The sequence below is a fragment of the Petromyzon marinus genome, unplaced genomic scaffold, assembly GCF_048934315.1.
Source record: "Petromyzon marinus isolate PM22_M1 ecotype Great Lakes invasive population unplaced genomic scaffold, UKy_Petmar_22M1.pri1.0 PM_Scaffold_1, whole genome shotgun sequence".
In the NCBI taxonomy this organism is placed as follows: Eukaryota; Metazoa; Chordata; class Hyperoartia; order Petromyzontiformes; family Petromyzontidae; genus Petromyzon; species Petromyzon marinus.
This window is the reverse complement of record NW_027423057.1, coordinates 999,488-1,010,695: the sequence shown is the minus strand read 5'-3', so window position 1 is coordinate 1,010,695 and position 11,208 is coordinate 999,488. Positions and strand designations below refer to the sequence as shown.

Below are 11,208 nucleotides of genomic sequence, written 5' to 3'. Positions count from 1 at the left end.
AAAGACAACGATCCTCATAGAGCCTTAACAGGCTGTAGGGGCAAGTGCTGTTAGCAAGCAGTACGTATGAAGGCCGGCACGGTAAACGAAGGGGTGGGTGGTTAGCACCACGCCCGACCGCCTTTGTCTCCCCAGTGGCGATGTTTACGCATCGCACCAGGTACTCATTTGAGACCGGGTCACTGCTACACACAGACTCACACAGACCCACACACACGTACACAGACTCACACAGAGAGACTCACACAGAGATTCACTTAGAGAACTCACACACAGACTCACATAGAAAGCCTCACACCACCACCGCCACCACTCACCCACAGCTCGGTTCCACGCCTAACGGCCAAACTGCCAGGGGAAGCACGTGGCGCGAGACGCGGCGTGGTGTAATAGCCATTAGCTCCTCCCCCTCACCTAAGCTCCTCCCCCATGCTCCCTCTTTCCCCCCCTGCCCCTCCCCCTTCACAACCCCCCCCCCAAGCATCCCCCCCCTCGCGACCCCCCTTGCCCCCCCTGGCAACCCCCGCCCATGCTCCCCCTTAAACCCCCCCCCCTCACGCCCCCATTGCCCACCCCCCTCCCCCCGCTGCTACTTACAGTCAGGCAGGGGGCGAGTGGAGGCGGCGCGCGCTGTGGATTGTGGGTGGCGAGCGGCTGATTTGGTTTCCCGCTCACGGCCACCGTCAGTGGGTCGCGAAATCTTCTGAAGCGGCGGCTCGCTGGGCCTCCTCTACGTCGACTCAGCCTGAAGGTGAGAACCTCGCGCGGTGTGCACACATCAGCAGTGGCGGCGGTGGTGGGGGGAGACAGAGGAGGAGGCGCCTGGCCCACAGCCGTCACGTCCTAGACGCCTGCTGAGTTCACGGCGCTGCTTCAAGCAGAGCCCGGCCCTGCTGCTGCTGATGATGAGGCGCTGACGGTGGAAACCGGCCCCAGAGTGGCCCTCGTGTTGAGCCATAGCTGATGAGAGGCACTCCCAGACTGCCGTGTGTTTTTATCCCTGGAGGGACGGGTTTGTTGTGGATGCGAATCGCCTGCTGCTGGAAAAGGCATCCACTAGAGGCCGCTATATAGTGGTATTTGGTCTACTCTTCCACGCTGGTCCGGACGTGTTGGAGCAAAGTGGCCATGCCCACACTTTACCCCACCACACGCAGGGCGTTAGCTCGCTGGACTTGCAATGCAGAGGTGCAGGTTAGATTTCATTCCCACTCACACACCCACCGACACTCACTCAGCCTCCCACTCAGCCACTCTCTGGGCATCTATGAATAAGAGCTTCATAGCTCATCGGATTCCTCCAGCAAAAACATACTGATTCTCACCCACCCACTCAGCCATTCACCCACCCACTCTGGCACTCATCCACTCACCAATTCACTCAGCCACCCACTCGGCCACCCACTCAGCCACCCACTCTCGCACCCACTTCCTCACCGGTCACCCACTGCCACCGGTCACTCACTCTGCCACCGGTCACTCACTCTGCCACCCACCCACCCTCTCACCAACCCACCGACTCTCTTGCCAACCCACCGACTCTCTCGCCAACCCATCCACTCACCCACAGGGAGACACAAGGAGACAAGGGGACCCACATGGTGTGAGAGTGTATCAGCATCATTGTGGTTGTTGTGGTGGTTATGTTGGTTGTTATGGTTGTGGTGGTTATGGTTATATTTGTGGCAGTGGTGTTTATACTTGTGGTTATGTAGCTGGTGGTTATGGTTATATTTGTGGTTATGGCGATTATGGTCGCAGTGATTGTGGTTATATTTGTTGTGGTTATAACCCGCGATGTATTTCGTCGAGGATGGATGCCGCCGCGTGCAGGAGTTGGGCGAGGCGCGAGTGAGCCACCTGAAGCGCCCTCTCCGACGGTGGTGAGCCGCCGGGCGGCCGGGCAGTGAGCAGATCGGCCGGCGTCGCTTCCCCTTCCGGGGCTGCCAACCCCGGTGGTGTTGAGTCGTCCTCCTCTTCCATTGGAGCCCTGGTACGAGTTTTTCTTCGCGTCTCCATTATAGCGATTCATCTTACTATTTGGCTACTTCTGACGCCAGTTGTAGTGGGTGGAACGGAGAGCGAGACTTCTTACCGAAAGAACCAAAGAGTATGAACTTATATGGTTTATTTAACCTATTTTTAGTGGTTTGCTACCATTCCCTTTGCACTCCTATCGTTTTTGTATTGTTTGTTGTTGTGACGTTATGACCCCGTGCCCCCTACTGGCACATCTGTGATCAAAGAGCTTTGTAGCTCATTGGATACCTCCAGCACAGAATCAATACCGATTCTGATGAGACCGGAACGAACACGTTTGAATCGAATCGCGTACTTCGCTTTACTAAAATAGTTGTGGAATCGATTATTGTGGAATCTGTTCTCGTGGAATCGAATCATCGATATTAATTACAGAGATTCACCATCGATATTAATTACAGACATTAATCAACGACGTCGCTAGGAGTATTGTGGTGCCGCTCTGCAAACCTTCGGGCTACTATCAAAGGTTTGTTCATCAAGCCATCCAGATATATAAACACAGACATAACTTCAACCCAGAAGATGGATACAAATTGAGTAATCATTGGAAGAATGTTATTAACCAGGTAAAACCTTAACTGCTTTATGGTGTTGCCTTAACTTTCCGCATCTCTAATTTCTTAAGCTTCCCACTCCCAGCCCCGCTCTCTTCAGCACTCCCCTCCTCATACCCCCCCCCCCTCTCTATCTCTCCTCCCTGATCCTCCCCCCTTCTCTTACCTATATAGTCTCTTGTTTACAGCAGCTCTTTTGCCCACGTCGGCAATTGTTTCTTGCTGTGGTTTGTCCCACCTGATGATGGACGCTTGTGTTGCGCCCGAAACGTCGTGATTTAATTTATTGTATATTTTATGCCTACGTGACTTTACCGAAAGAACCAAAGAGTATAGCCCAAGAGAGTTTGTGTAGGTGGGAGCGGTGGTGTAGCACAGTAGGGGGCACAGGTGGTGCATCGGCCAGTCATCTCAGTCAAGCAACCAATGGCAACCTGGGTCTGTCTGTCTGTGACCTCCTGCTGCCAGCGGGCGTTCGACGCTTCATGTGGCCTTAACCTGCACGTAGCCTGGCACGAGCGCCGTGGTGACATCTCCACCACTTTGTGGCGAATGGCGGTTGTTGTTTATGGTCGTCTTGCGATTAGCACTACGCTGCACTACGAACCCAGCGACCCGAGTTCAATTCCCGCTCACGGCCAACACTGGTGACGATTCCGTTCCTGGGCCTCCCCTTGGTCAACTCAGCCTCAAATGAGTACCTGGTGCGTTGTGTAAACATCGCCACTGGAGAGATTAAGGCGGCCGGATGTGGTGTTGGCCACCTACCCCCCTTTCGTGTATCAAAGGTGCTGCTCGTTAACAGCACTTGCACCCGACAGTCCTGTCGACGGCTACATGGGGATCTTTGTCTTTGTTTGGTGGTGCAGCTGAGGAGGTGCAACTGCACGGCGAGTACCTTTACCGTAAGGCGCAGGAAGCCAAGAAGATCCTCGTAGAGGAGAAGGCGCGGCTCAAGAGGGCGCTCGATGGTAACGGGCGGCGAGACGGATCTAGAGATGGGCTCGCGACGACAAGACGGACGAGAGACAGCGAGACAGACTAGAGACGTTGAGACACGCAAGACAGACTAGAGACGGATCTAGAGAAAATGAGACACGCAAGACGGACTAAGATGGGACAAAACGGTCTGACAATACAGGCGAGAAGACAACCGCGCGTGGAAAGCGTTTCCGAATGAATCCATGCGTGCGCATGATTTTTCTTCCTTGTTAATTCTCCCCTGCCCGCCCCCCACCCACTGCCCCCTGTCCCCCTGACGTCGTCACCGAAGAAAACCTGGTGCTGCCTACGGACCTGCGGTGGGAGGCGCTTGAACTCCAGAAGGCCGTGGAGTTCGACCAGGGAGGGGAGGGTGATCTCACATCCCTCACCATCACGTCTCCTCGCATCTCTCTCTCTCTTCCTTCCCGCGAGACTCCCGAGGCAGAGGGATAAGCGTCGCGCGTCTCCGCCCGCTAGACACGCCGAGTCGGCGCGCATCCCCGGCTCGTCGTCGGTCCTTCCTGCCAAGCGGTGGCACCGTGTTTTGCCGCGGAGGTTCGCGGTTCGAGAACGGCGGGCCCTCAACCTCCCCCCCCCCAACCGGTTTAATGGGTTTAATGCCGCAGTTGCGTTGACCGTAAATACTGCACGGCGATTGCTTCCCAAGTGGACTTTGAAAAATCCCATGGCGTGAACGCGGAAAAGAGTCGGCCGTGTGTGTGTGTGGTGGCTGGCGTAAATTTTGGTGGAATGTCAAATGAAGGCCGTGGTCACTACATAACGTGTGCTTCTGGAGCAGTCTTCCTTCTGGAGCGGTCTTCCTTACAATATTAGGAAGCCACTGGAGCTTTGCACTTTTAAATCATCGTCTAGATTGACAAACTCATTTCTTGAGAACTACTTTTTGTGGTTAGTTTGTCACTTCCGATTACCACGGTTGGCTACGTGCTGTAACAAAGAGGTTTAACAGGCACTGACCCACTCATTCACTCACTCATCATTTTACTCAATTTACCCACTCACCTGCCATATCACCCACCCACTCTTCCAATTGGGACTCATCCAGGTCTCATTATTGCTCAGCTCGCTACACAAAATCAACGCGATCACTGCAGAGTGATATTCTAAATTATTCCTGGTCGCTCCTTCCATCCACCCACACACACACCTTCACTCACCTGCACGGGGAAGTATGGCAAATGATAACCTACCCTCTCCGTCCCCCCTGCCCCATCTACCACCTCTTTCTATCCACCCCCCCCCCCCCCCCCGTGTCAGTAGGAGTGAGCAGCCACATGGATGACGAGTACCGCTGAGCCGGCGTGAAGGACCCACACATCATGGCGACGACCTCACGCGACCCCAGCTCCCTCCTCAAGCAGTTCATTAAGGTGCGGGCACGGGGTCACAGGGGCTACAGGGTTTGGGGTCACACGAGGAATGTGGGTCCTCGTGTATTGCATGTGTACAAGCGCGCAAAGACAGAGGTCCCCCATATAGCCTTAACAGGCTTTTGGGACAGGTGCTGTTTGCGAGGGTGTAGGTGGCTAGCACCACAACTGGCCACCTTTATCTCTCTGGTAATGATGTTTAAACACCGCACTAGGTTCTCATTTGAGGCTGAGTTGATCTAGGGGAGGCCCAGGACCAGTTGAGATAATCGCCACTGGTGTTGGCCATGAACGGAAATCAACCTCGGGTCACTAGGTTTGTGGGGCAGCATGCTAACTGCTAAATTACCGCACACACACACACGTGTTCTCTATCGGCTTTAGAATCAGTTCCTTGCACCTCACACAAGTCGTGTCGACCAATCATCGGGCTTGTGCAGTGTGAGACAACTCGCATCCGTTGAGTTAACCAGAAGAAATCTGGTTGTTGATGAAAGGTGGAGGCTGTGTGGGGGGGGGTCGTAAGTGGTGGAGCGTTGGACACTTTGGTTTGGGGCATGCAGCTTTTGTCAACTTCATTCCTCGCGATTCAGTCCGCCTTTTCGCGATGACCGATCCCTTCCATTCATCGAAAATGTATCTACTGTAGCACTACGCACGGTCGGTGGTCACGGAAAGATGTACCATTGGGGGCGCCACTGTGGCGAGATGTTAACTCCCTCACCTGGTATCCATGAGGTCGCAGGTTCAATCCTGACCCTGATGCCTGCTGTATATTTGGAGTTGCGTGCCTCTTTCCGAGGAGTCGCGTGGATTTCTCTCCAGGTCCTCCGGTTTTTCCCTCCGCATTTAGAATCGACGTCCGTTTAAGAGTATTTGGCTGCTATAAATTTCCACATGACGATAAGCCACTTAGTTGAGCTATGATTTGTGGCCAGGTCGCTTCTGGAAAAGAGCTGCATAGCTCAGTGGGCCTTACCTGGTAAAATATAAATAGTAAAGTTTTTCCAATGGTGCATCCCAGTTGTGCCAACACGGGGTTTGGCGACCCCGTATACTGGCACGGCTCGGCTCGGCTCGGCTTCCGCAATGGAAAAAACAAACAACACAACCCGAGTCGGATACAGTGGGGGGGCGGGGAAGTGGGGGGGGGCGAAAGCAGCGTGGCCGGGACGGACGCCAGTGGGCAGAGCGGACTCGGTGTGTGACCGGTTGCTGTCTTGTTAGCACACCACCACCACCACCACCGCAGGAGAAGAAGCTGATCCTGCCGAACGCTCAGCCGATGAACCACGGAGGCCACAAGCTGCAGGCGCTGGTGTGGGCGTGCTGCGCCAACGCCGTCAACGACTTCATCGTCCTGCATGAGCACCGCGGTATGCCAGGCACGCGCACGCACCGCAGTCGACAAAGCTCCCCCGTGTAGCCTTTAACAGGCTGTCAGGGCAAGTGCTGTTTGCCGAGCGACCTACGAAGGCCGGCAGGGCACACGGCGGGGTGGGTGGTGTGGTCATTACCGCATCTGGCCCCTTTTGTCTCCCCACTGTCGATGCTTGGACACACCGGAAGTCGAAGTCAGGTCACCGGATTTGTAGTGTGATGAGATAGCCACTCCGCTCCCGCTCCCCGGTGTGATGCATGGTGTGACGTGTGTGATGCGGTGCAACAGACGGGGGATGGAGGTGTATTTAGCTGTGCGTACGATGTGCGGTGTGTAGTATGACGCTGCAGACGGGGAATTGTGGTGTCTTAACTGTGTATGTGGTGTGATGTGGTATGATGCCGCTGATGGAAGGGCAGTGTGTTTAACTCTCCAGTACAGTCTGTGTGACACCTGTGGTGTGTCTAACTTTCCGGCGTGCTGTTCATGTGACACGTGGTACGATGCCACGGTGTACTTGACACTCTCGAGCGTGGTGATGCGGCACGACATCCGGACGTGGACATGATGTCCGAGGCATTCCCACACCTCGTGATGCACAACTTCACGTCGCGACTCGGAAAGAGGGTGCATGCGGGCACCGTGCCAGTCTCACTCACATCTTCCTCCCCCATCCCCAAAGCACAAAGGTCCCTCGTATAGGCTATAACCCTTTCTCATTTCCATGATGTACATATACGTCGTCGAAACGGAACCGTAAGAAAAACTCAAGTACGTCTTCTGACCTGAAGACATACCGAGGCTCCCATAAGACCATGCGGGAGGGCGTGTGGCACAGTTTTGTTCCATAGAGTGCCGGTCGTGTCACTACGGTTCTCTGCGGTGAGGGCAACGCCTTTTAAAAACAGCAGCGCTACGCCTCTATAAATAAAATTAACGCCGAGCCGCTCGCGTGTACCGAGCTTCAGCGGTGGACGTGACACCTACCACCCGGCAACTTGCAGATGTCTCGGAATGGGAAAGAGTGAGCAGACTTTTGGGCCAGGTGCTGTGTGTCCGCCTGTATATTCGGAGTTTGCATGTTCTCCTCCTGGTCACTTTGATTTTTCTCCGGGTCCTCCGGGTTTTTCCTACACATTTAGAAACTTGAATTTCGAGTATTTTGCTGCTATACATTTTTTTGTGAAAAAGAGCTACATAGCTCAGTGGTAAAATAAAAATAGTTTCGTTTTACTTTAGTTTTCGAGCAACAGCACAGAGTTTTTATTTAACGCCATCTCTGAAGCTGAAGGCGCGTAATGTTGTTCATTTGTTAATGCATCCGCAGTTTTAAACAGGGTGGCCGCTGGCCTCTAACTGGCAAACGTCTGCGAGGACACGTAATGAGAGTCCAGCGCCGTCCGTGTGACTTGCCGCGACCCCTCCCGTGACTTCTGTGCCCCCCCCCCTCCCAACAGGCACAACGTCTACAAGCGCGACGGCAAGGACATCGAGTTGAAGGAGGTGGGACCGTGATTCGAGATGGAGCGTAAGTCTGCCTGACACATTGTTACTCGTCTCCACTTTACACCCCAGCAGAGGCGGTGGAAATTCCACATTCCTTGTGGACTTCCCTAGGAAGTGGTTGTAAATTTTATCGACCCCTGAGAGGATGATGGGCTGAATGTAAGAGTCTAGCCTCGGGCTAGGTGGCCCGCGGGTGACTTGTAGAGCGGATCGGAACTTGAGTCGGTGGGGTCGCTGCTCTGGTCACATTCGCTGTACCGTGACCCGACTCGCATTCCCCCACCCCGGATGCGATGTGTAAATTCAAATATGATCGGACGTAATGCTGGCCACCCACACCCACCCCTTGGTGTGCCGTGCTGGCTTTCCTACATGCTAACACACGAACAGCGCTTTTCCCACACCGTCTTTTAAAGGCTGCATGGGGGGGATCTTTGCTTTTGTGTGTCGCGCAGTCTATGAGATTAAACTGGGCACGCTGGACAACGCGGCCACCACCGAGGTGGAGTGGCCTTGGTGACCGTACATGAACACGGCGAAGAAGTTCCTGAGCGTGGAGTGAGGGGGGCGACTTCCCCCCCCCCACGGGCCTGGGGGGAGGGGCATGGGGGGGGGGGGTTGTCCCTGGAAAGCCGGAGTTGGAGTCGAACCTCGCGGCGCTCTCCGCCGAGGCTCGAGACGTTGAGGAGAGGTCGCCGCGTGGATAGGGCAGTGCGTGAATCGCTGTTCCAACCCTCGTCACACACGCGCATCATACGCGTCACACTCACATTGCGGATGTACATTTATCAAACACAAACATGCACATCGTCGCATGCGTCGCACACAGAAGCACACAATTGCACAAAAAGACAAAGGTACTCCGTATCGCCGTTAACAGATTGCTGGGGCAAGTGCTGTTAACGGGTAGCACCTATGATGGCCGGCATGGCACAGAAGTGGTTGTGTGGCCAGCCCCACGTCTGGCTGCCTTTGTCCTCCCCAGTTTTGCGATGTTATACACACCACACTACGTACTCAGATGGCTGAGTTCGTAGTGCACTAACTGCTGCACCACCGCTCCCCAAACAGTGTACATACACGTGTACACAAAACGAAACATTAACATTTATTTAAGTAACAAAAAAGAAAATACCAAGTCAGGCAGATGGAGAAAGTGGCGTGTCGCCGTGCACAGCAACGCTCTCGTAGCTACTCGCCTAGGGTGGGAGCTCTTGGCTTCAATGCCACCCGGGATGTTTAGATGTGAAAACCTGCCATAAATAATATTTTTGGGAAGTCACAAGCGCCTTAAGTTGCATCTCATCTCGACCATTTTAATGGGCTGTATAGCTCTGTTTCAGGAACGACCGGGCCACAAATGAAAGCGCTATAAAGTGGCTTGTCACGCAGAAATATATAGCAGCCAAATACTTTTAAACGCATGTTTCTAAATGTGGAGGGAAAAACCGAAGGACCCAGAGAAAAATCCACGTGGTCACGGGGAGAACATGCAAACTCCAGATATACAGGCGTTGGGATTTAACCCACGACCTCTATACCAGGCGAGGCCCCAAGGTGAATCAGCACTTGGCCTGCGAGTGGGTATTATTAGTCTGTCAGTATGGGGTAATGATTCCGGATTTCAGTCTCAATTGAAACTGAAATCTGGAACACTTTTGTCATATTTTGCTCGTATAAGTGTGTTCATAAAATACAAGTTTGGTCATTGAGAGAGTTATAAATGTCCTATACGCATTTCATGTTTATTGTGTTTATTGTATTTAATGTATGAAGAAAATACAATTTTGTATATGCTACAGTATGTTTCACACGTTATTCAGTGACACTGCATATGACGGGCAATGTTTGGGGCAATCGGCCTTCAACATGGAAAATACATCGAGGCCACATGACCCGTGGCCACCGCCACTTCAACCGTGGCCCCACCACTTCAACCGTGGCCCCATTGGCACGTTGATGTGTGGCTCTGCCTTCACCTATGGTGAGAATGAGACCAGAAAAATGACAGGAGGCCGACTCCATATGAGTCCGTCACGCTCTGGATCTCGCTAATGGGACGTCGGATGAAAATAAAACATGGAAGCGACAAGTTTCTTCTCTGGCGAGGACATTCCCACAAGATTGCCGCCTTTCCCAATTAATGGAATTTGCCCCAACATCACCCTGATCCAAACCAGCGGGAGCTGAAATCTTCCAGAAGGTTCAGGATTTATTGGTGCAATCGTTCGGATGTTGGTGTCCGCATGGACTTGCATTTAAAACCCCCGGTCCGCTTGACGTCTTTTAAACAATACCTGTGGTCGGGTCCGCTCCCCCACCTTTCTATCCCCTGCTTTTTTTTATAACCGGTGTAGTATATGTTGACGGTGTGTGCGTGTATCACAACGCGATGTAACCGGGCCCTCGAATTGCCTCAAGAAATGAATAAACAACACCTGTCGCTTTGCTGTTGTGATGTCACCACGAGGCGCCGAATGACGGTGGGACGGCGTCGTCGCACTCGTCGAGTGGACAAGGGCTCCGTGAAATGACGGTGCGGATTGCGCCAAGCGTATAGAGGTCGCTGATTGCGCGCCCCTGTGGCTCGACCACTCGTGGGTCCACCTCAAAGTTCCTGTGCCCATTTGAACCTCATTGCCTGCGATGATGCTGCTGCTGCCGTGGAAGAACACACGTGGCGCCCTCTTGTCTCTCCATGTTGTCTTTCACGTCCCATCACAGTTTTCAGGTCACTTGATGTTTACAGCCTCCGGTAAGGAGGCAGTGAGGTTCAGCCGCTCGATTTTTCTTCCTTTAGTGCACAGTACCGTACACGGATACGGGCACAGTACGACACCGTAGCTTTATTGATTGTTCAACAAAAAAGACCATCCCTCGCCCAATCTAGTTACCTATACGGTGTAATATATGGCGAGACATTTGTTAACGTAAAAAAAATGGAACTGTAATGCTGAAAATTATACTCCATGAAACTCGGGGTTTTATGGAGTATCTGAGGGCTTCTCAATGCTTCATGCCTCGCCCCCACTGATGCCCTCTTCTCCCCACTCCTACTACTGACGATTGTATGTAGGGTGTGTAGGCATTTACTTCCGACTGTTGTATGTAGGGTGGTGGGGTGGTGGTGGTGGGAGTAAATGAGATTTAAAACTGGGTGCTCAACTTGAACTCACCACCACTCACATCATGTATGCACTCATCCGCCATCTTGCTCACTGACCCTGTTTCCGTGTTGATGGTGTGAGTCCGTATTGATGCTGTGAGTCTGTTGATCGTGTGAGTCTGTTGATGCTGTGAGTCTGTGTTGATCGTGGGAGTCTGTGTTGATCATGTGAGTCTGTGTTGA

At 53.1% G+C, this 11,208-nt stretch overlaps 1 long non-coding RNA gene across 3 annotated transcripts; it reads left to right on the top strand.

Moving 5' to 3' along the window:
• Positions 1–587: 587 nt before the first annotated feature.
• Positions 588–10,307, top strand: LOC142922488 (uncharacterized). 3 transcript variants are annotated; one of them, XR_012940084.1, is made up of 7 exons: positions 588–751; positions 1,813–1,993; positions 3,467–3,568; positions 3,871–4,972; positions 6,200–6,348; positions 7,811–7,881; positions 8,315–10,307. It is a non-coding gene; the product is annotated as an uncharacterized LOC142922488 (long non-coding RNA). The 3 variants fall into 3 exon arrangements; XR_012940083.1 differs by having other exon boundaries at positions 589–1,993; XR_012940085.1 differs by lacking the exon at positions 3,467–3,568 and having other exon boundaries at positions 589–1,993.
• The last annotated feature ends 901 nt before the right edge of the window (positions 10,308–11,208 follow it).